The sequence below is a fragment of the Suricata suricatta genome, chromosome 6 (assembly GCF_006229205.1).
Source record: "Suricata suricatta isolate VVHF042 chromosome 6, meerkat_22Aug2017_6uvM2_HiC, whole genome shotgun sequence".
NCBI lineage: Eukaryota > Metazoa > Chordata > Mammalia > Carnivora > Herpestidae > Suricata > Suricata suricatta.
This window is the reverse complement of record NC_043705.1, coordinates 39,133,184-39,157,683: the sequence shown is the minus strand read 5'-3', so window position 1 is coordinate 39,157,683 and position 24,500 is coordinate 39,133,184. Positions and strand designations below refer to the sequence as shown.

At 38.2% G+C, this 24,500-nt stretch overlaps 1 protein-coding gene across 2 annotated transcripts in view; it reads right to left on the bottom strand.

The window, feature by feature from the left end:
* Window positions 1-23,942, bottom strand: part of GPBP1 (GC-rich promoter binding protein 1) — a 76,525-nt gene extending 52,583 nt beyond the window's left edge. Inside the window, exons 1-2 of one of the 2 annotated variants that reach the window (XM_029942266.1) lie at window positions 23,667-23,942; window positions 21,462-22,408 (exon numbers count right to left, since the gene is read on the bottom strand). The gene's annotated coding sequence lies outside the window, so the exon portion shown is untranslated. The remainder of the gene's footprint in view (window positions 1-21,461; window positions 22,409-23,666) is intronic. The other variant, XM_029942267.1, reaches the window with a different exon arrangement.
* Window positions 23,943-24,500: the final 558 nt, after the last annotated feature.

Sequence of the window (24,500 nt, the reverse complement as noted above, 5' to 3'; positions counted from 1 at the left end):
TAATATGATTTTTCCTATTTCCTATAATGCTTTTGCTACTGAACCCACCAAATTTGTGCCAAATATCTTCAATGAAAAGCTCAAATTCAGATGAACAGTGAACTTACTATTTTTATAATGGTTTACATTTGAGATATCAGAAATAAACTTTAAAAGTCATGGAGCCCGCCAAAAACATGCAAAATCAACTAAAAGGTAAAGCATTTTAACTTTTAAACTAAGACAGATTTTTCTTTATTATTTTTTTCTTTTAATTTACATCCAAGTTAGCATTAACTAAGACATATTTTTAAAAAAGAATACAGGTTTCAGTCTCCAATGGTCCTGGATTCAAATCAACTCAACCAGTTACTAGGCTGGATGACTTTGGAAAGTTAACACCAAAATGTTTCTTCTCTTAATTAAAATTTAAGACAACTACCAGTTACCTTTCAAGAGTCAACTTGAAAACTACTAAAGTTCTAAAAAAGACAACTACCCTTTATTACCAGACTATCTACCTACAAACCTTTAATAAGGTTAACTTTTTCATTTAGCCCAACTGCTCATAATCCTTCATTAATAAGGTAAGAACCAGAAGACAACTATTCAAATTCACCTATGAAATCATAAACCTATGAAATACTGCTTTAGTATAAGCTCAGTTTAATATATTAATAAGTCTTATTTAAAAAGTGTATTTTCCTCTTCCTGATTCAGGACTAGTTACTATGTGGTAGAAAAGCAGAGGAGCCAAGGGATCCAGATGTTAAGAGTCAGAGTAGGGATGAGAGGGTATCAACATCTGGGAGTGACCCAGCACAGGATGTCAATATCAAAACAAGGTGAGGAAGGGTTTCCATGAAGAGGAACAGCCAGGAATGGGAAACTGAGCCCAAAAGAGTAATAAGGAAGGCATCCATGTGGGGAGAAGAAAGGACTGAGCACAGTCCAAAGGCTAAGTAAGAAGGGAGAGGTGGGTGTCCACACGGGGCAGTTGACAGTGGCTACAATAGAAAATTGATTCTATACAGGGGAAATAATCAAGTAAGTATTTAGAATAATGAAAGATAAGTTTCATACTATTCAAAAAACCGTAACTACTAACAGGGTAAAAATAAAGTGAATGATGTGGTTCTGTAATGTTTCAGTACCATTAATGATTAATTCACAGTCATATTAACAATACTGACACTAAAAAATAAAATACTAATGTTCACATATAACCATAAAGGTAAATATTCCTTTTTATGTATATATACCTCCCCCAACTGGGCACTGAAATGAAAGGACGTGAGCATAGTAACTCCAATACAATGAGCATACTTAACACTGGACCCTGGCTTCTAAAAATGGTTTTCCACTAAACAAAACCAGGACTTTGAGAAATAGCTGACTCTAGCTAGGGCTGGGGAAAGAAGATGACAAAATAAGCCCAGAATATTTTATTTTAGCAAACAGCAAGGAATGTCCAAATAATGATTATGAAGTATCAAAAGGGCACAGAAACCAACTTGAATGGGTTTCCAAGGACCAAATCAGGGACAAGTTGGACATTAAAAATAAGAAAACACATGTGAAGGACACCAACACAAAACTGGCAAAAAAGGTAACTCCAAGATCCTACCCCTTCAGAGAAACACCAAAAAACAAGCAAAATCTGTGAGAATCAGCTTTGTGAGAACTTTGAAACAGTCAAAAGGCTTACAGCAACCAAGCAAATACTGAATCCAGAAAATGCAAACTTAAAAACAGTAAGAAAGCTTTATGGCACTTTTACTTGCTGTGGACTCCCATCTCTCCCTAGCATACTGGAGGTCCTGAAGCCAGTGTGGGACCCAGATCTGTTTCTGGAGTAAAGTAAACCTTATTCTCACAGGATTGCGTTTGTCTGTATAAACATGTCTGGGAGCTGAGGAATGACAAGAGGTAGTTGCCTTTATTTTACCTAACATGGAAAGAAAAATTGCTAATCTAGAGGCATTCCTCCAAAATATTATAAAGCAAATGAACAACCTCCTCCCTGGGACAAAGGTTTACAATTGAGTAAACAAAAGCACACCCAAATCCTGTAAAGAAAGGCCAAGAGAGAATTTCTTCGGGAAATTATGACATTGCAAAGAACTCCCTTATACTAGGAGGCTTAGAAAACCACACATACATGCCCAGGTCAAGACACCTGGCTCAGAAAAAACCCTGAGAATACCCTCAACTTTCACCTGAGATTGATCTATAGTCTAAGTTGTAAACTGTGTAGTAACCATTGAAGAAATTCCCCCAAAAAAGACGTAACAGGCAAACACTGGGAGAGGTAAGTTACTTTTTAATTTTCCTTTTTTTTTTTTTTAATTCCTTTTTGGCTCCAGACATGAATCTGCAACAAAACACTAACTGAACATGGTTAAAGGTGTCTCTACTTAGGTAAAAGTGGCTCTTGTTTGAAAAGCTCTCAGAGTAGCAGTATCCATGGAGAGCAGAAATAAAACTGCAATTGTACTGCACTAAAATTACTTACTATAACCAATCAATCTTCAGTCAAGTCTGAGCACCAAGAGTTGGTTCCTTGTTTGACCCACACGTGAAAAGATCTGCAATCTTCAGACAAGGTAACTTACTGATCTTAATATTTACACTTTTATATTGTGTTCATTATGGATTTTTACATTATTTCATTTCATTAAAATATTAATTATCTCACATTCTCCTTGGCACACATTCTCCTTACGTAAACCTACAAGTATTTTTGGTATTTTGGAAAGCATCTTTAAGACACTAGTCTACAGTCTTCCTGGTGTTGGCATCACTGAAATCAATTCCTTTCTTGTTTTACCACACTCATTTCTCTACCTTTGGATTTTGTCAGCACTGAGGGGCTGAAATCTGGTGTATTTAGGACGCCCAGAGCCAGGTGCTCTTGCACCTCTCTCCGCACCCCAGCTAGAGGTTGTTGGGACAACCCCAAACATACCAACATACACCATAGTGTAAGTATATAACAGATGCATGCTACCTATTAAAATTCCAACATCCTTTTTCGCAGAAACAGAAAAGCCATGGTCAAATTCACTTGTAAGTGCAAGGGATCCCAAACATCCAAAACAATACTGCGAAGAATACATTTACAGAACTCACATTTCTGTATTTCAAAACTTATTAGAAAGCTACAAAAATAAAATCACAGTAGCAAAAGGAAATATAAATCAATGAGATAGAACGAAGACTCCAGAAATGAGTATGGCCTATTAATTTTCGACCAAAACACTAAGACCATTTAATAGGGGAAAGAACAGTCTTTTTTTTTGTTTTTACATTTTTATAGTTTATTGTCAAGTTAGTTTCCATAAAATACCCAGTGCTTATCCCCACAATTGCCCTCCTCTGTGCTCATAACACCCCTTCCCTTTTCCCCCTCCCCCTTCAGCCCTCAGTTAGTTTTCAGTATTCAAGAGTCACTCATGATTTGCCAAGAACAGTTTTTTCAACAAATGGTGCTGAGACCGGTGGATATTCAATGGACTCCACTATTTATACCATATACAAAAATAAACTCAAAACTGATCAAAAACCTAACTATAAAAGCTATCAGAAAAAAAACATGAAATTAAGCTTCATGATCTTGCATTTGGCAATGGGTTTTCAGATGACCCCAAAAGCATAAATAACAATAGGGGGAAAACTGGCCTTCATAAGAATACAAAACTTTTACAGCAAAGGATATTACCTATAAAGTGAAAAGACAACTGACCGAATGGGAGAAAATATTTGCAAATCCTATCTGATAAGGAGATAACATCAAGGATATAAAAAGAACTCTTACAACTCAACAACAAACAACCCAATTTTAAAATGGGCAAAGGACTAGGGGCTCAGTTGGTTAAGCAACCGACTCTTGATTTTTGCTCAGGTCAGTCTCCTGGTGGAGACTGGCTCCATTCTAATGGTATCAAGCCTGCTTGGGATTCTCTTTGCCTCTCTCTGCCCCTCCTCCAGGTGCACGCTGTCATGCTCTCTCACTCTCTCAAAATAAATGAACATTTAAAATGGGCAAGAGACTTGAACAGATATTTCTTCCTACTTCCCTAAAGAAAAAAAAAAAAAACCCAGTTTATGTTAAGTGTCAATGAAGGTATGAGAGAGAGTGCCTGGGTGGCTCAGTCAGTTAAGGGTCCAACTTCAGTTCAGGTCATCATGTCACAGCTTGTGGATTTGAGCACTGCATAGGGATCTGTGTTGACAGCTCAGAGCCTGGAGTTCGCTCCAGATTCTGTGTCTTTCTCTCTCTGTTCCTTCCCTGCTTGTGCTGTCTCTCTCTCTCTCTCTCTCTCTCTCTCTCTCTCAAAAATAAGCATTAAAAAAATGAAAAAGATATGAGAGAAATTGGTACCTTTTGATATTGTTAGTAAAAAGGTAAATTGATGCAAGCACTGTGCAAATTTTTCTCTAAAAGTTAAATATATACCATATCACCCAGCAATATTATAGATATTTATCCAAAAGAACTGAAAATGGGTATTCAAATACCTGTACACCAGCATTCAACATCAGGTCTACTCACAATAGCCAAGACGTGGAATAGCAAAATGTCCATCACACATCAGTGTACAAATAAAATGTGGTATATAAAGCCAGTGTAAGAAATGAAGTACTGACACATGCCAGAAGGGTTAACTCAAAAACATGCTAAGCGGTGAAAGAAGCCAGACAAAAAGACCACACACTGCACAATTCCAGTTATATGAATTATCAATAATAAGTAAATCCATAGAGATGAAACGCTGACTGGCGGTTGCCAAAGACTGCAGGGAGGGAGGAATGGGGAGCAACTGCTAAATGGATACATGTTTTTCCTTTAGGGAGACAAAAATATTCTAGAACTTATCTGATAAAGGTAGTTTTACACCACTGTGAATGTACTAACTGCCACTGAATTCTGCTTTAAAATGGTTAATGTCAGGAGTGTTAGCTCAGTCAGTTGAATGTCCAACTCTTGATTTTGGCTCAGGTTATGACCCCAGAGTCATGGGATCAAGCTCCAAGCCGAGCTCTGCATTGAGCATGGAGGCTGCTTGGAATTCTCTCTCCCTCTCTGTTCCCCTCTCCCCAGCTTGCATGCACTCTCCCTCTCACTAAAAAATAACAAGATGCTTTTTATTTTTATTTTTTTAATTTTTTTTAATGTTTTATTTATTTTTGATACAAAGACAGACAGAGCATGAGAGGGGCGGGGGAAAGAGAGAAGGAGACACAGAACTGGAAGCAGGCTCCAGGCTCTGAACTAGCTGTCAGCACAGAGCCCGACGCGGGGCTCGAACACACGAATGTGAGATCTGACCTGAGCCGAAGGCGGAGGCTTAACCAAATGAGCCACCCAGGCACCCCACAAGATACTTTTTAAAATAAAGTAAAATGGTTGGGGCACCTGGGTGCTCAGTCAGTTAAGCGTCCAACTTCAGCTCAGGTCATGATCTCATAATTTGTGAGTTCTAGCCCCACACTGAGTTCTGTGATCACAGCTCAGAGCCTGGAGCCTGCTTTGGATTCTAGTCTCCCTCCCTCTCTACTCCTTCCCCTGCTCATGCTCAGTCTGTCTGTGTGTCTCTCTCTCAAAAATAAACATTAAAAAAATATTTTAAAAGGTGAGGGTTGAAATAAAATTGATACATCTATAATAAATAATAAATGGTTAACTTCATGTAATGTGACTTTCACTTCAATAAAAATAAATAAGAGTGTTATACTACAACCCCTTGAATAAAACACCATGAATATGGATATAAAAGCATACACTGAAAAATTAAAGAAGAGGTTATTTATACAATTTCTAAGTACCTCCCACGCCCCCAAAACAAAAACAAAACCACTTACTACAGCTCTGCAGTGAAACAGCCAAGTAAATAGCCTAGGGAATCCTTAATCAACAAATCAAAGTGAACATCATTAGTTATAGAACAAACTGAAATGGTGTGGCAAATGACAGAATGCAATCAGCAAAGAGAGCACTACTTTACTTTGTAATATTCTAGCCAAAGATACATAACCCAAACAAGCACAGCCTGTCTGAACATGAGAAATGCCAATCTGAAAGGGGTTACACTACAATAACTGTCCCATAATCTTCACATATCACATTATAAAAAATTCTTTTTAAAAAATGATCAGTCTGTGACACATATTGTATAGTTTTGTGAATCAAATTCTAACTTTTGAAAACTAATACTATGACATCCTGTTTCACTGAAATTTTGTTTTCACTGTCATAATACCATTAGTGAAATTCTTATTAATATTTAAGTACGAAGTATTAGGTGATTTACAGACTTCCCTAATACAAAGTAAAAGAGACCCCTCCCTTGTAGATTTTGTTTCCGTAGGTCTTAAGTAGAGCCTACAAATGTTTTTAAACCAACATTTACAGCGATGATCATTGGGGTGCCTGGGCAGCTCAGTTGGTTATTAAGCTCTAGTCATGATCTCTTGGTTTATGCGTTCAGGCCAGGCATCAGGCTCTGGTTGTGATACCTTTATGAAGAGCAACTTAGCAAAGCACTCAAGATTACACTCAGAAATTCCACTTATAAGAATGTACCCCAGGGACGCCTGGGTGGCTCAGTCGGTTAAGCCTCCGACTTCGGCTCAGGTCAGATCTCACGTTCGTGGGTTCGAGCCCCACATCAGGCTCTGTGCTGATGGCTAGCTCAGAGCCTGGAGCCTGCTTCCGGTTCTGTGTCTCCTCTCTCTGCCCCTCCCCCTCTCATGCTCTGTCTCTGTCTGTATCAAAAATAAATAAAACATTAAAAAAATTAAAAAAAAAAAAGGAATGTACCCCATGGGACACCTAGATGTCTCAGTTGGTTAAATGTCAGACTCATGATCCCAGGGTTATGAGATTGAGGTCCGTGCTGGGGTTTGTGTTAACAGTACAAAGCATGCTTGGGAGTCTTCTGTCTCCTCTGCCTCTCCCCTGCTCACTCTCTCTCTCTCTCTTTCAAAAATAAATATACATAAATAAAACACAAAATAAAAAATAAAAAGTATACCCCACATTTACAAGGGTACTAGCATTATTTCTAATATTTTTTTAAAAAGGTGCGTATACACATTTAAGGGCTCTCCAGAGAAAAACGTTAAACAGTGGTTTTTTCAGGTAAGAACAAGTACTGGGAGGAGCATTTGGGTGGCTCAGTAACTTGAGTGATGGACATGATCTTGCTGTTTGCGTCGGACTCTGTGCTGACAGCTTGCTCAGAGCCTGGAGCTTGCTTTGGATTCTGTGTCTCCTTCTCTCTGCCCCTACCCCATTTGTGTTCTGTCTCTGTCTCTCAACAATAAATAAATGTTAAAAAAAAAAAAAAAAAAGACCAAGTACTGGGAAAGAGGCATGAGGGGATGACCTCTAAAAACCTTTTAGTTTTTGTAATTTGCAATAGGTGCATGCATTCAAAATAATTTTAAATTCTGTTTACTCTGACTTAACTTTACCAGTTCTTGAATCCTCAAACTTTGACATTACCTGTGTCAGAAAAATCTGAAGCCAAATAAGGCTGCAAAGCAGCAAACAAGGTTCAACCAATGAATTCATAAAATGAACCTAACACTATGAACTAGTCATGTCACAAAAGTTCAGAGATAGGATACTTGATATAAAATTAAAGATGTAGAAATTCAAGTACCTTATTATGAAGACAATAGCTAAAAATAAATACTATATACACATATACACACACAATTAGCTAGGCAATTTGCATAGGATTTTACAAGTATCTCATTTAGTGCTCAGTACATCCTGAGAGAATTGATATAATCCTTTCTTTAAAAAAGAAAAAAAGATTCTGTCCCTTCTCTCCATCACCTTGTATTCTCCCTCTCAAAATAAATAAGCTTTAAAAAAAAATGTTCCCAACATCCTACCAGTGATAGGTAAAATTATTTTTAAAGCTTTTTTTAAAATGCTTATCAATTTATTTTGCTAGAAAGAGCAAGCATAGGGGAGGAGCAGAGGGAAGGAGAGTGAGAATCCCAAGGAGGCTCTGTGCTATCAACACAGAGCCTGACACAGGCCTTGACCTCATGAACCCTGGGATCATGACTTGAGCCGAAATCAGACGTTTAATGAACCAAGCCACCCAGGTGCCCCTGAAAATCATATTTACATTATTTACCTATTTACCTATTGTAACTGAGAATACATCAGGTAAATATCTTACCTTATACAAATATTAAACTTAGTAAGAGCTGTATTAGTAATTCCCTAAGTTCTGAGTGTTAGTCTCACCTGTCAAGCACTGCCTTGAGGTATAGCTACAACCATAGCAAATACAATCTTAATCTCCCAAACACGTAGAATGGAAATACTTTAAGCTACCACTGCAGTCATAACTTGCTTTGCACTAACCTAAGCCAACTTTGTCTCCAAGAGACTCTATCCTCTCATCAAATTGTCCTTGAAAGTCCTAATTTATAGGACTAAGTTGAAAACAGTTTCACTCACTTGTCCCCATTTCTACAATGTCCCTATAACAAGGAATCATTTTTAATGGAAGAGGCCAGAGTAATTCATGAGAGAAATCTGAATACCAGTTGTCTTAAAGGGAAAAACTAAGGCAACTAAGTTGCATAGGAAATCCTTAAAGCACCATAATTATCAGGTGAATCCATTTTTCGAGCAGTTTTCAACCTAGCTCCTGTTCCTTGAAACAATAATTTCATCACTCACTGTAACAGCCTCAAGTTTAGCATCCTTTTAGAGCTTTGGTAAGTATAGCCATGTACAAGCAATCTTTAACATGCTCTTAGAAAGAACCAAAGCAAGATCACACTCAAAAAATTTGTAATACCAAAAATAACTGGAACTCTATGGGCACTAATCTCCTTTTGTATCTTGGAGGAGGAAACATAAAAAGGTTATGTTTCCTCAAAAAAAAAAAAAAAAACAAGGCATTAGTTAATATAGATGAATTGTCAGGGCCTTTCTCATTTCTGAAAACGAAGAGCCAAAAATTCTCTTCACTCACTTATTTCAAAGTTACTCCTTGAAACCTAAAGTGTGTTTAATCTTTTTAAACCTGAAAGAACAATTTTACTAGGTTTTAATCCCTCCAACTCAACAGTTCAAACTAGGGAACATTTTTACTTTTATTTTTTTTTATGTTTATTTATTTTTGAGAGACAGAGCTTGAACAGGGGAAGGGAAGAGAGAGAAAGAGACACAGAATCCGAAGCAGGCTCCAGGCTCTGAGCTAGTGGTCAGCATAGAGCCCGATGCGGGGCTTGAACCCACGAATCATGAGATCATGACCTGAGCCGAAGTCAGACACTCAACCGACTGAGCCACCCAGGCGCCCCTAGGGAACATTTTTAAAGGCAAGGGTCATAACGTAAAAATCCTTAACAGGCAGTCCCTCCAATAAGCTAATAGCAAATCCAAAGCTAGTCTTAAACCTAGCAACAGACTAAAAGCTCAAAAAAAAATTATTTAAGTCTAGGCAAATAAAATAGTTTCTAAATGATTTGACAACAAATCAACTAGGCTATAAATAATGCCCTAACAAATTTCTCCTAGTCCCCCAGCTGTTTAACTGTATTTTTATTATAGCATATACTCAAATGTGGGGAAAAAAATAAAGTAATCTAAATTATCTAAAATGTTAATAATTCTTTTAGTCTACAAATAACTGCACTAGGAATATAACAAATAAATGAGACAAGGTCCCTACCCTCAGAAGAGTAAGTGATAAGTATGGCTGAAAGTAAACAAGATAGACTGGGCTTTGAATGAAATAAGATAAACAGAGTAAGAAAGAGAAACCAAAGGGTATAGGAAGGAGGGTTGCCAACTTCACACAGAATGGTTAAAGAGTCACTTAGAATGTAACATATGTACCAAAAATGAGCTAACAAAGGAAAAACAAAAACAAGTAAGCATAAAAGCCCTAAGACAGAATGGAAAATGCCTCGTGTGTTCAAAGAAGAGCAAGAGAGCCAAAGGCCAATGGTCTCGTAAGACCTTAAGGAAGGTTACAAAGAAATGGAAGGGACAAACAATCCACAAATGCTTGCAGCCTAGAGTCTACATGTTATGTGTATATCCAGTGGGCAAACATCCTGCTCTGTGAATAATAAACTACAAGGGTACAAAAATGGAAGAGGAACAAAGTTATGATGCTATAGCAGTAGTTCTGGTTAGAGAAAATGGTGGCTTGGACAACTCCAGTGGCAGAATAAAAATGGACATATTTCAAATAAATTTACTAAATGATTAGATGGAAGGAAAAGAAATAAAAAATGTGACTGCTACATTTTTTAGTTTGAGTAGGTGAATTGGGTAGCCATTTATTGAGCTAGGAAAGAATGGAGAAAATATAGAGCTAAGTAAGGCTCAAATGAGTGGTTTTGGATACATTAAATTTGTAAACTAAATGGAGAGGTCAAGAAGACTTAAATTACAAGAGTAGAATATGGGGAAGAGAAGTGGACTACAGATTCAAATGTGAGATCATTTGTGCACCATAAACTATGCTACCATATCCCAGATTACACAAATGTTACCTCAAAAAAAGGCAATGCATTATATTTTCATCAATTATAAATGTTCTAAAATGCAATCTAAATATACTTAGTTTCTGCTTAGTTCTGTCCTTTCAACTTACATTTACCTATGTTCCCAATCTACAATCTCTCTCTCTCTCTCTCTCCTGATCATAATGGTCTTCAATCACTACTACCTATGTGATAAAACCAGAACAATACTGCTAATAATGTCTACATCATTTTACAATTTCAAAGCATTCAGCACTCATTATTTCACTGGATTCCTAAGGATAATCTTGTGAAGCAGGAAAGAACTAGTTTTATCAGAGCAAGAAGTAAGAGTCTTATAAAGGCTGCCCTGGCCATCATTAAATAGCTATTATTAACTAGAAGGGAAGAAACCACAGTTCAAATTTAAGGACTCTATTTACTGTGCATTCAGAGAACTTCAGAGCAGTCCAACTAGATGAGTTCAGAAATCATACATTTTTGCCTTGCTACTAAATGTTCACTACAGGAGGGCCTGGGTGGCTCAGTTAAGTGTCCAACTCTTGATTACAGCTCAGGTCATGATCTCATGGTTCCTGAGTTCAAGCCCCTCATCAGGCTCTGTGCTGACAGTACAGAGGCGGCTTGGGATTCTCTCTCTCTGCTCCTGCCCCACTTGTGCTCTGTCAAAATAAACTAAAAATATTAATAATAATAAAAATAAATGTTCAGTACATATGAAAGAGCAGGCACAGAGTAGGCACTAAATAAAACATCTGCTGAAGCAATGAACATCTCTGGCAGACTAGCACTCAAGAATCCCAGAACCACTGGTGAGTCAGTGTTTCACAGTAAGTTGATAGTTTGTGTCCTCCTTTCTTGCTTCCAACAAAGAAATATGTTCATCTATTTTCAAGTATAAATTAGATATCTAACATTTCAAGCCACTCAAAAGATTAGATTGTGTTATTTTGCAACAAGTCTTACTCACATGCCCTTAAAAACAATTTCTCCTTTTAGTCCACATTTCCCATACAAGATTTTAGAAAGCAAAAGATATCAGGATTTTAAAATAAGGGAGAAAAAGTTCTATGCTAGCATTTGTATTTATCAACTACTGACTTAACATATACAGCAATGATGAATACACCAGTAGTTCCAAACACAGTCAACTGATTTTCAACAGAGGTATTTCAAAGTGATTCAAGGGAAAACAACATTTTCTTAATAAATGGCACTGGAAACAAAACAAAACAAACAAAAAGGTACTGGGGCAATTGGACATCTAGAGTATTAAAAAAAAAAAAAAGACCCTCAACCCATTGCTCACACTACATACAAAAAGAAAAAAAAAATCACTCAAAATGCATCACAGATTTAAAATTATAAGCTAACCTACAATTTCTAGAAAAAAGCAAGACAAAATCCTGCCATCATGGATTAAAAAAAGATTTCTAGACTAGGTGAAATTATGTGCAAAGCATGTTATCTCACACACTTGTACCCAAAAAAATATAAATTAATTCTTACAATTCAACAACACAATCTCCTCTTTTTTAAATGCAAAGGGCGTCTGGGTGGCTCAATTGAGTGTCCAACTCTTGGTTTCAGCTCAGATGACGATTTCATGGTTCCTTCATGAGATGAAGACAGAGCCTGCCTGGAATTCTCCCTCTCCCTCTCTGCCTGCCCCTTGCCAGCTCACACTTGAGGACTCTCAAAATAAACAAACTTAAAAAAAAGCCACAATGCTAATTCAAATTATACACCCACTCCACGGACAGAATTAAAAGACTGACAGCAAATACTGGCAAGAATGCAGAACTATGTACCATATTGCTGGTGCAAATACAAATGGTTTAGTGTCTCTGTAAAACAATTTGGTAGGTTTTCAGCAGAGTTAAACACACAAATTCATGACCCTGCAATCATACTGCTAGGTAATTTTCCCAAGAGAAATGAAAACACTTCTCCACAAAAAAAGCAGGTATGCAAATGTTCACAGAAACTTTATTCACAAAAGCCAAATATTGGAAACAACCCAAATGTCTAGTAACCAGAGAATGAATAAACACTTGTGGTGTATCTACACAAGAGAGTACCACTTAGCAATAAAAAAATAGATTATAATACATGTAATAACATACATGAAAAAAGCCAGAAACAAAAATATACACACAGTGCTTGATTCCCTTTATATGACATTCCGGAAGACAATACACAATACAAAAGACAAGAAAAACAGATTGGTGTTTCCAGAGAATAGTGGTGAAGGAAGAGGACTGTCCATAAAGGACAGTAAGGAAACTTTCTGAGGTGATGTAAATGCCCTACATTCTCACATAATAAGATTACACAATTGATTTGTAAAAATGTCTTCAAACTGTACATTTAAAGAGCAAATTTATTGCATGTAAACTATACTTCAAAACACCTAGTTTCAAAATGGGTTCACACTTCCATTAAAAAAATTAACAGCCACACACACTTTTGTAAAGACAAACTATTAAACTGTTAATTTTCACTGTAAAAACATAGTTAATTTAAAAAAAAACCATAATGGTGCTTCCCCTACATTACTGTGACCCCAAATTTATATTCTCTGCTCTGAGGAATTACAAATTAATCCCACAACTTCCCTTCTACATCAAAGAGGAAGTCCACCAATCCAAACTAGATCCTGATTTTTACCTTTAATTTATGGTAGAGGAAAGCTTATCATTACTTTTCTTTTGATCATTATCTACAAATGTCATTCACACGGTAAGACAGCTTTAATGTTGGCCAACTGCCTACTCAACTAAAATGACAGGAAATATTAGAAAAATAAATGATACGTACTTTAATCACTTTATTATTAATCCACCTGAGATACTTTTCTTCCAAAAGACCAAAGTACTTAAGAACACTACTCCCAGGGCACCTGGAAGTAGAGACTGCTTGGCAGTCTCTCCCTATCTCTCTGCCCCTTCCCTACTCTTTTGCACACATGCTCCCTCTCTCAAAATGGATAAACTTCTTTAAAAATTTATTAAAAGAATAAAAACACTAGTCACTTTATTTCTTTTAAGAAGGGCAAATAGTGTTTGGAAATTTGTGAGAATGTTTTGAAAATATCTGTCTTTCAGAATTCTCACATCTGTACCACTACATATTAAAACTTATTATTAGAAACATTTTTCTTACTTCAGGTGTGCTTTAATAAGATCTTATTATTCCAGGATAGTAAAGAAGACTTTGATAAGTACTTGTTATAAAAGATATATGAATCTGAGGCACCTGGTTGGCTCAGTCGGTTGTATCTGACTCCTGATTTCAGCTCAGCTCAAGATCTCTGCGGTTCTGTTAGTGAGTTAGAGCCCTGCATCAGGCTCTCTGCTGTCAGCATGGAGCCGGCTTCAGATCCTGTCTCCCTCCCTCTGTGCTCCTGCCCCACACACGTGCTCACATATGTGCACAAGTACTCCTGTATTCTTTCTCAAAAATAAACATTAAAAAAAAAGATACATAGATCTGATTGGATTCTATACCACTGGCTCTAGAACTGCACTAATATGGCAGCTAATAGCCACATGTCTTTGTTTAAATTTACATTAAAATTAAATAAAACCCAAAATTCAGTTCCTCATCTGCACTAGCCACAATGCCAATAAAGACCTAGGTCTAGAGATTACCATACTAAACAGCAAAGTCACAGACTGCCTCCCTAATTTCACAAAGTTCTATTGTACTGCTCTGCTCCAGAATAAATCTACTTAGAAAATATAAACAGAATCCAAATTCTGGATGTCAATTAGTGACAACCTTGAGTAAATTAACCTCAGTTTCTTAAACTATTAAATGGAAATAGCACTTATCTCCCATCATAACTGGAAAAAGCACCTTCTAATTTAAAATACTGTAAATATAAGTTATGAAGTGATCCAAAAATAAAATACTCCTGAATGACAAAAAATATACCCATGTAAAAGGCAGATTATAAACAAGTCTCAAACTGTATCTCATTAAGGAAAATAAAATTGTCACTGGCTAACCATAAAGTATCTTCTCAGTAGTGAAAGAGTAGTATTTTTACTTTACTCATATTGAACCTTAAAAACTTCAATTATACATCTTCATAGTTGGAAGTCTCAGCTCTGGATATACACAACATGTAGGTTCAGAACTATCACTTACTGGCTATGTGACCTTGGGCTTTCTTTATCTCTGTGCTTTCTTTTTCTCATTTGTAAAATGAGAATAGGACCTTCCCACACACACTGTTCATGAGGATTACAGTTAATTCACTTCCAAGGCTTAGATCACTGCCTGGAACATGGTAAGCACTGACAAATATTAGTTATCAAAATCTGGTCATGACAAGTGTTAATATCGAAAATAACATGCCCAGCTCCTACAACTCAAATTTGAAAATGGGCAAAAAACTTCAATACACAGTCCTTCAAAGAACATGTAAAAATGGCCAATAAGCGAGGGGGCCTGGGTGGCTCAAAGTAACCAATTCTTGAATTCAGCTTAGGTCATGATCTCAGTTTGTGAGAATGAGACCCACACTGGGCTGTGCACTAACACCATGAAGCCTCTTTGGGATTCTCCCCCTCTCTCTGTCGCTCCCCACACATGAGCTCTCTCTCAAAATAAACTGTTTAAAAAATGGCCAATAGGGGCACCTGGGTGGCTCAGTCAGTTGGGCGTCGGCTCAGGGGGTTCGGTGGGTTTGAGCCCGTATTGGGCTCTGTGCTGACAGCTAGCTCAGAGCCTGGAGCCTGCTTCAGATACTGTGTCTCTTTCTCTCTCTGCCCCTCCCCTGTTCATGCTTGTCCCTCTCAAAAATAAATAAATGTAAAAAAAAATTTTTTTAATGGCCAATAATAAGCAAATGAAAAGACCTCAGTATTTACTAGGGAAATGCAAATAAAAACCACAAAGATACCACATCACAATCACTAAGATGGCTATTATCAAAAACAAAAAAAAACAGATGTCAGAAAGAATATGGATAAACTGGAAGCCATGTGCACGGCTGGCAGGGAAAAAAAAAATGGTGCAACCACTATGGAAAATGTATGCAGGTTCCTCAAAGAATTAAAAACATCATTACCATTTGAACCAGTAATTTCACTTCTGGGTATATACCCAAAAGAATTAAAGACAAAGATTAAAAAAAAAAAAGCAAGGATTCAAACAAGTATTTGCACACTCTCATTCACAGCAACATTATTCATGATCTCAGAATGGCAGAAACTAAAATGTGATTACAGGGGCGCCTGGGTGGCTCAGTCGGTTAAGTGTTCAGCTTCGGCTCAGGTCATGATCTCACCATTTGTGGGTTGGAGCCCTGCGTTGGGCTCTGTGCTGACAGCTCAGAGCCTGGAGCCTGCTTCAGATACTGTGTCTCCCTCTCTCTCTGACCCTCCCCTGCTTGCACTCTCTGTCTCTCAAAAAAAAAAAATTAAAAAATAAAATGTCAATTTACAGAAAATAAACAAAATTTGACTTATACATACAATGGATTATTCTTTGGTCTTAAAAAAGGAAATTGATTCTATGACACGCTACATGGATGAACCTTGAGGACATTATAAAAGTACAATAAGGCAATCACAAAACAAACACTACACAATTCCACTAAGTCCCTACTATAGCCCAATTCATAGAAATACAAAGTAGAATGGTAATTGCCAGGGGCTAGAGGGAAAATGCAAAGTTAAAGTTTAATGGGTACACAGCGGTCAGTTTGGGAAGATGAGAAAAGTTCTGGAGATAAGAGGAGGAAAAGAATGCAAAACAATGTGAAGGTACTCAATTGCCACTTAGATACTCAAAAAAGGCTAAAATGGTAAATCTTTTATTTTTAATGATAAAATTTCCCCTCATTACACTGTCTGGAAGATTAGTATGAAAAGGGTGGGGAAAAACCCTTACTTTCAAATCTCAAACCATGAGCAAAATAGAAAAAAGAGTTAAGTCTCCTAAATTTATATAAATTTAGAATACATTTTCTCTAAACTTCTATTTAGCTAAGACTTTGGCAAATTCCAATTATGCCGACAACTACTGGTTGTGAAATATTACCTCTACTGTGGTTTTTAAGTACGTCCGCAAATTCTTTTGAAAAATGATGAAGCCTAACTACCTCCCTTGACTGCAAACTAGACTTAGTAACTTGCTTCTAACGAAAAGAAAGTGGCAGAAGTGACTTCTGGAATGGGTCCTAAAAGGTACTGTACTTCTCTGCCTATCTCTCTTCTCACAGCTGCCACTTTGAAAGAAACTTAACATTGGACTCTTGTTCTTGGGATTGTGAGTTGAGTTTGTTAAAACAAACAACTTTAGAAGAAAAAAAAGAAACCCAAAGAGCTCAATGGAGATCCATATACAGTAAGGAACTGAGTCCTCCAGACAAGAACCAGCATCAATCTGCCTGGTCCATAAGTACACCATCTTGGAAAAAGATCCTCCTGCCCCAGTCAAACCTTCAAATAATTGCAGCCCTGATTATTATATTGATGTAGATTTTAGATTCTGACCTGGAGGAAGTCAGAATCACTCAGCTCAACTACTGCCAAATTTCTGACCCACAGAAATCATGTGAGATAATAACAATTTTTATTTTTTAAAACTCCCTCACTACAATATTTATGTTCACTTAAAAACCAACTAATTTCTCTTACTAATATGCATATGTAAAGATAACTTCTGGCAATTTTCAGTTTAAGAATTTCTTAAGAGTGTATTTGCAAGTTCTGAGTTTCAAAGGAAACACAACATAACTACAATTTTAAAACTTTCTTGCTAAAAAATAAAGTATGAAAAAGTCTTTTAACTATGGTTTCAAAAAAAATCTGTAAACTGAATTAAAGGGTAGAAAATGAAACACCAAAACACTGCCATCACCAAAGCTGTGAACAGAAAGATGACTCAAGAACAAGAAAATGAGTGGGATACCTTGTATAAAAAGATGCAGAAACTAGTAATTACTTGAAAGGATATAGAGCAAAAGCCTGTAACTAGTCTACTGGGTGTGGCAGCTAACAAAAAAGGAAAAGCAAGCAGATAAAACTCAAAGACAATCCAACCACAAAAGGTTTATCAATAATTCTAATATTTTGTTTCTCATCAGAGCGCTGCTCAAAGTGATAGACCTGCTCCTGAGAAAAATAGAAGTGCCCCAAAATGATCAATTTTAGAGAATTCTCAAACCATGGTCACCCCAATCCATTTAGGTAGCCCCCCCAAAGACATTAGGAAACCCTGACATATAAAACATTTTAAAAAAGGAAACGAGGGGCGCCTGGGTGGCTCAGTCGGTTGAGCGCCGGCTTCAGCTCAGATCTCACGTTTCGTGGGTTTGAGCCCCGCGTCGGGCTCTATGCTGACAGCTCAGAGCCTGGATCTTGCTTCCGATTCTGTGTCTCCCTCTCTCTCTGACCCTCCCCTGATCGCACTCGCTCAGTCTCTCAAAAATAAATAAAAGATATTAAAAATTTTTTTTAAAAATAAAAAAAATAAAAAAGGAAACGAGACAGTGAACACCTCTCTTTCCAACCTGCTCTTCCTAAATATGCCAAGTCCACCACGTTTAAAGGCTGGTGAAACAACACCAAGAGCCCTACTTAAGGTAGATTTTCTTGGTTCGTGAGATAGAGCCCCGCAAGGTGTGGAGCCTGCTTGGGTCTGTCTGTCTGTCTCTTTCTCTTAAATAAACTTAAAAAAATAATGAATGAAACTGGAAAAGAGAGGGGCAGGGCATTAATGGGTTTCAAGTAATGCCATTAGCAGAAGAAGAAGTAACTTCAGACTATGACAAATACTGATTTGACGTATATTAATCAGAATCTTAAAATACTGAAATTAGAGTAACTTTACATACGGATTATGCTTCACCACTAACAAAACGCCTTCATATATTATTTTCATTGGTTTTATGGAAACACTAACACCAAAGCTATTAGGGATTAGGTAAATATACAAGGTCACATAGGCCCTTTTCTACATTTTCCAATCCCTAAACCAAAAATCTTTTTGTTTTTCAGCCATTTTGCTTTTTCTACAATTACTACCCTTACCTGGATCTAAATTGTTACCTTAACATTAAAAAAAAAAATTAAACAGAAAAGGTGATTAGGTCAAGGACAATTAGATGATCTGGCTTGGGTTTAGTTTTTTTTGTTTGTTTTTTCTTTAAAGAAAGCGCAAGCAGAGAACAGCAGAAGAGGACAGAGTGAATCTCAAGCCCACTCCAACACTCACCACTGAGCCCAATACAGGGCTAGATCCCCAGACCCACCTTGGGATCATAACCTGAACAGAAATAAAGAGACCCTCAACCAACTAAGCCACCCAGGCACCCCTGGCCTGGGGTTTAGGCTCTATCTTCTTTATTTATTTATTTATTTATTTATTTATTTATTTATTTATTTTTTAGGCTCTATCTTCAATTACTAATTTTACTTTCAGACTAGAGGTTCCCATCTTTGTTCCCCCATAACTCTCTAAATTTTTTTTTCTTTCCTCTGCATACTCTTGGTTCTTTTCCTATAATTTTCCATTCCTATTATGTCCCAACTATTCCTCCTGAATAGCAATATGAACTATACCTTCTTTTCTACCTTTTAACTTAACTCCAGGGTGCCTGGGTGGTTCAGTTGGTTAAGCATCCGACTTCAGCTCAGCTCAGGTCATGATCTCAGGGTTCAAGGGTTCAAGCTCCACGTCAGGCTCTGTGCTGACAGCTAGCTCAGAGCCTGGAGCCTGTCTTTGGATTCTGTCTCCCTCTTTCTCTGACCCTCCCCTGCTCACGCGCTCCCTCTCTCTCAAAAATAAATAAAAAAACATTAAAAAATCTTTAACTCAACTCCAAATTCCACTAGTAGTCAATATGAACCAAACAGAAGCCAGTAGTATATGAGAAAAAAAACATAAATATCATGGATAATGCTCAAATAGAATGAGTTAATTAACTCCAATTCACATCAAAGCAGTCTAAACAGTGATTAAAAGTGTGGAGCCCTTCAGAGCCCTGAGAGATTTGGCCCAGACTCCCCCACCGAACCTTGCTCCTGACCAAATAACTTTTTCCCAATTTCCATCTTCCTGTATCTTAATTTTCTGACCTATACCACTAGAACAGCACTTTCTTCATAAAACTATTCTAGGGTTAAGGAACACTTTGTAAATATGTTTATTACACAGAGTATGTGACATTATCATCACCTATAAGTGTTAATTACTATATTATTTTTTAGATCTATAGTGTAAGCACAGGAAATAAAATAAAAACAACAAAGTAGGGGGAAAGAGAGACTCAAAAGAGGTACTCAGAGGGTAGGGGGACCAGACCAGAAATTGTTCCAATTACTACTGCTAGCTATTCAATGCCAAGAATATAATAAAATATTTATTAAGACATTCAAGTAAGTAAATCTGTCCTTGAACAATTGCTGTAAGCAAAGTTCACCAACATCAAACTATTCAAAGATTAAAAATTGTTAAAAGCCCTGACTCTGGAATTATCTTTATCTTGAGATAAAGGCTTCAGGTAACATCAGTAGGAATAATTTAAAGGAAAATAATCACAAAGAATGTTTTTCTTTTCTGTGAAAGAAAGGTAATTCCCAGTTCAACTTTTTTTTAAGGTTTTATTTTGAAAGTGAGAAAGCCCATGTGCAAGCAGGAAAGATGTAGAGAGAGACAAAGAGAGAATCCCAACCAGGGCTCAATCCCACAAATTCTAAGATCACAACCTGAGCTGAGCTGAAATTGAGTAGAAAGCTTATCAAATTGAGCCACCCTGCTCCTTCCAGTTCAACTTTTTAATCTCATTTAAGATGCATATTCTTAAACAAATAACTTGAAAAGTCATTAAATTGATAAATACATTAAATAGCAGGCTCTCTGAAGTGAAAAGGTATGGAGAATGGTCTCATCACATTTTTACATCAACCAAGGTGGAAGTTCCCGTAATACACAACACTGACAGAGAAAACACAAATAACTCAGTCTATTTTAACAAAATTACTGAACTCTAATTTCCATTTTAGATCAGAAAATAAATACTATGTTTGTATACTTATACTCTTTTGGACTCTACTACCTCTTCTGCTGTGAGATAAAAGGATTCAACAGCAAAGCAAAAAAAAAGTTGTTTTGAAATACATCAGCTACTGACAAGTTGTAAGACCATCATGGCAAAATGTTCAAAATTACAATCTTTTATCTCAGAAAGGTAATTAAACTAAAATTTTAGCTAGTCATATCTTCACTAATAATACTTGTCTAAAATATATACTTTAATGAATTTTTTTAAAAACACTCCTATGCCTAGGATTGACCGAAAAACTCTATATGGTAACTAAAAACACTATTATTCAAATCTGGAAAATATAACAATTATTAAAACAGAATTCTCACTTGAGAAATGATCAGCAAGTACAGTAATTAATATTTCCAATTTTTATAAAAGTTTTATTTATGAACGTAAGCTAGCATAACCTTCCAGAAAGAAAATCAGTTATTTAAAAGAATTATGAACTATTATGAAACATCAGGTTTAAAAAAACCAAGCCCTGTTATAACTTGATCTAAACTGAAACACAAAATTGCCTTCAGAATGCAGTCTAAACTCATATTAGGAAAGTAAACTGGCTAGAATGACTCGTGAAACATTTTTTCCTACTTTTTTAACTATCTATGAATCCATAAAAATTAAGATGAATACTGATCATACGGGGTTTTTTTTTTTCTTCACGAACACAAAAATGTACAATGTGGACTGTTTGATCCAAAATATTCTTAAACGTTAACTCTGTCTTCATTTCAATTCACTTAACAGTTTACAGACTGTCCAGGAAACTGAAGCAAGCAATATTATTCCAAGAAAGTGAAAGGCTTCCAACAAAGGATAAACTTGACGCTGATTACAGTTTACAAATGAACATTTGATTTGCTCACCATATCATACTTACAAATTCCAACAGGACTGCACAGGAAGGTGTTGGGTTTTTCTCTGTAATCTTTATGTTTTCCAGTTTGTTTTTTTATTTTGTATCCTCTGAAATAATATCCAAGTTCTTTGAAGATACTTAACCTATTACTATTTGACATAGAGTTACTTCAAGTCAGCTACCCATACTTCTGTTTTAAAGTTTTCATATGGCTATATCCAGAATTAGCCAAGTTCCTTGAATTTAAGATTTTAAAGTCTTCTTTGTTATTCCATGTACTTGTCACTGTCGTACTTATCCACTCCAGATGAAATATCCAATTTATGAGCCAAAAATCAAAATCAAAAAGAAAATTTCACATCTGAAGAGCATTCCTAAACATCAGCACATAGACACATAGCTATCTCAATACTACCATGCTGCTGGAAAACCGCAACATCTTAAATTTCCGCGTAAATAAAAGATAAAAGGAAAAAAACTCTGTATTCTTTCAATGTCTTCATTTAGAAAAGCTGTCCCATTGTGACATGAAAAAAGCTGAGGTCAAAAATTCCTAAAACTTTTAATAAATGAAAAAGTAAAATGCCATGAAACTTCAGCAATATTTAAACAGTAATTTGAAACTGCCAAAACTACTTAGTACACAAATCAAACGTATCTTATAGTTTACACTGAAGAGAAACTATTGGGGGGGGGGGGGAGCAAAAATACCACCAGCTGAAATAATTTAACCAGTTATATAATCCGTTTGAACCAAAATACTGAAGAAATGGCTGGGTCTCTTTAGGTAGCTTGCAGAACTGTTCGCTACTATAAATTCACTTCAGAGATGATTCTTGCCACTTTTAATAAGCTTCTGGGGCAAAATTATCCAAAAACATTGTAATCCCAAAATGGCCACTTCAAATATCCGGGGCCTTTAACACAAAACCTAGAAGATGATCTTCATATATGAGTAACTGAATCACCTGTAAAAGTTATAAGACAAACAAACAAACTTAAATTACACATCAAATTTTAAGTTTGAAATAAAAATTAACCCCCATCTTGAAGAATCAACTTCTGGAGAGAAATTCACTTCTATGCAATTCTACTGGGATTTAAAAAAAAAAAAAAAAAAAAGGCTCTGCCAAGCAAGTGCCCGAAAACACTTGAATGTATTAAAAAGACTTCAGCGTAAGAGGGGAAAAGGTGAGGAGATGATGTTACAGACAAGGAGTAAGTAATTTCAACTGGGAAAGGGGCACGGATTTAATACAGGGGAATTATATAAACAATCCTCCTCACACTTTTTGAGTAAAACTTAAAACTATGAAACACTGCCACACAATCTTATAAAAGATCTGCCATACTTTCCATTCACACTACCCAAGAAAAACGAACAGGCAGGTGTGGTGCCAAGGAGCATTAGTAAATGCAACTTAAGAGAATAAAGGATATAAAGAGAAAGACGCTCCCTCCCAATTAGAATGTCTAAATGAAAAACCACATTTCCCCCATTAAGGGTAGAAAGTAGGTGGGTGAGAAACGGGTTATCAACATTCCTTAAATTCGCCCGAGACTTCCCTGGCTTCTGAGGGCAACTGTGGGAGAAAGGTGTCGGTCCCCATTTCCTTGAATTAGGAAAACAGGTTTTTCCCAACACTGAGGGGGTGGCAGGTACGAAACGCTTCTCGTAAATCACGTTATGAGTGGTTCTCTCCAAAAACAGAATATGTCCCTTCAGGCCCCACAGGATTCGGGGGGACAAAGTAGCATTCGACTTAGTACACAGCTAGTGCCACAGACCCGGGAGAGACGGAGAGCGGGCGCGCTTATGAAGAAAACAACCGAAGGCCACAACTCGGCCTCGACTCCCTCAGCTACGAGAAGCAGGAGTGCCAAAGGAGGCGGGCATGTGCGAAAGGCCGGAGGAAGGAACACCGAGAACGGAGGGCGTCGGACCCGTTCTGAGCCTTCGCCAAACATCCCCCCAGCCACCAAGGCTAAGCCACCCACCCCCTCGCCACAACCGCCACCCCCGCTTCACCGGGCCCAGTAAATATACAGAGGCCTCTCGGCGCCGTTCTTCCGTCTCCCTCCTTGCTCTCCGCCACCCCCCACACCGCGTCCGCGGGCAGCCTCACACCTCGCGCCTCCAACGCCGACCCCCTCAAACCCCAACGCCGACACTGGCACCCCGTTCCTCCCCTAGACTCCTGCGCGAAGCACGGAGGACGGTATTACCTTCTGCCACACCAGAGGTGCCCCTGGCCTGGGGGTGCCGCTGCGCTCGATCCCGGGAGGAGGTTTTCGGTACTTTGAATAATCCCCTTTTGCCGCTTTTCCCTCCCCCACAACCAGTCTCAGTCCCAAAATGGCGCCGACCCGATCCGCAATGTTCTGGGTCAAGTCTCGCGAGATCGTGGAAGGTGGCGAGGCGGGGAAGGAACTATAGGGGTTGAAGAGAAGGGAGGGAAAAGGCGGGGCGAGGACAAGGAGGAGGGAGAAAGGGTGTGGAAGAAGCGGTGCGAACGAACCTACTGGGCGGGGCAGCAGGAGGAGCGCCTCCACCAGAGAACCTTCTGGCCCACGCAACCGCTCACGCCCCGGCCGAAGAAGCTCCGCCCTCTACGTCGGGCGACTGTGGGGAGGGAATAGGGCGTGGCTACGTCTGGAGGCGGGGCGTCGAGGAAGCCCCGGAGGTAGGGGCGCGTGGGGGGCGGTGGCTCCGCGCAGTGACGTCAAAAGCAGCTGGAGTCGGGGATTACCCCCTGCTGCTGACGTGAGGACGGTGAACAATCGGGAACGTTCGGTGGAAGGGGGAATTCCCCGCCGCTCCCTGAGGAGCCCCTCCTCCCGCCCCCCCCAGCCCGGGGCCGCCCCGGAGCCTGTGATGATGGGGGCCCCCAGAGGGTGAGAGGAGAAGGCTGAGCCGGGAAGCGGCCGCGCGAGCTGGAGTGGCGCGCGCAACGGCGTCTTCCCGGGCTAGACGCTCGGAGGAGCCGCGGCGCGTGCCCCTTTCCGGGTACCGCGCTCGGGCCTGGGCGGAAGGGAGATCACATGATCGCCTGTACCCAG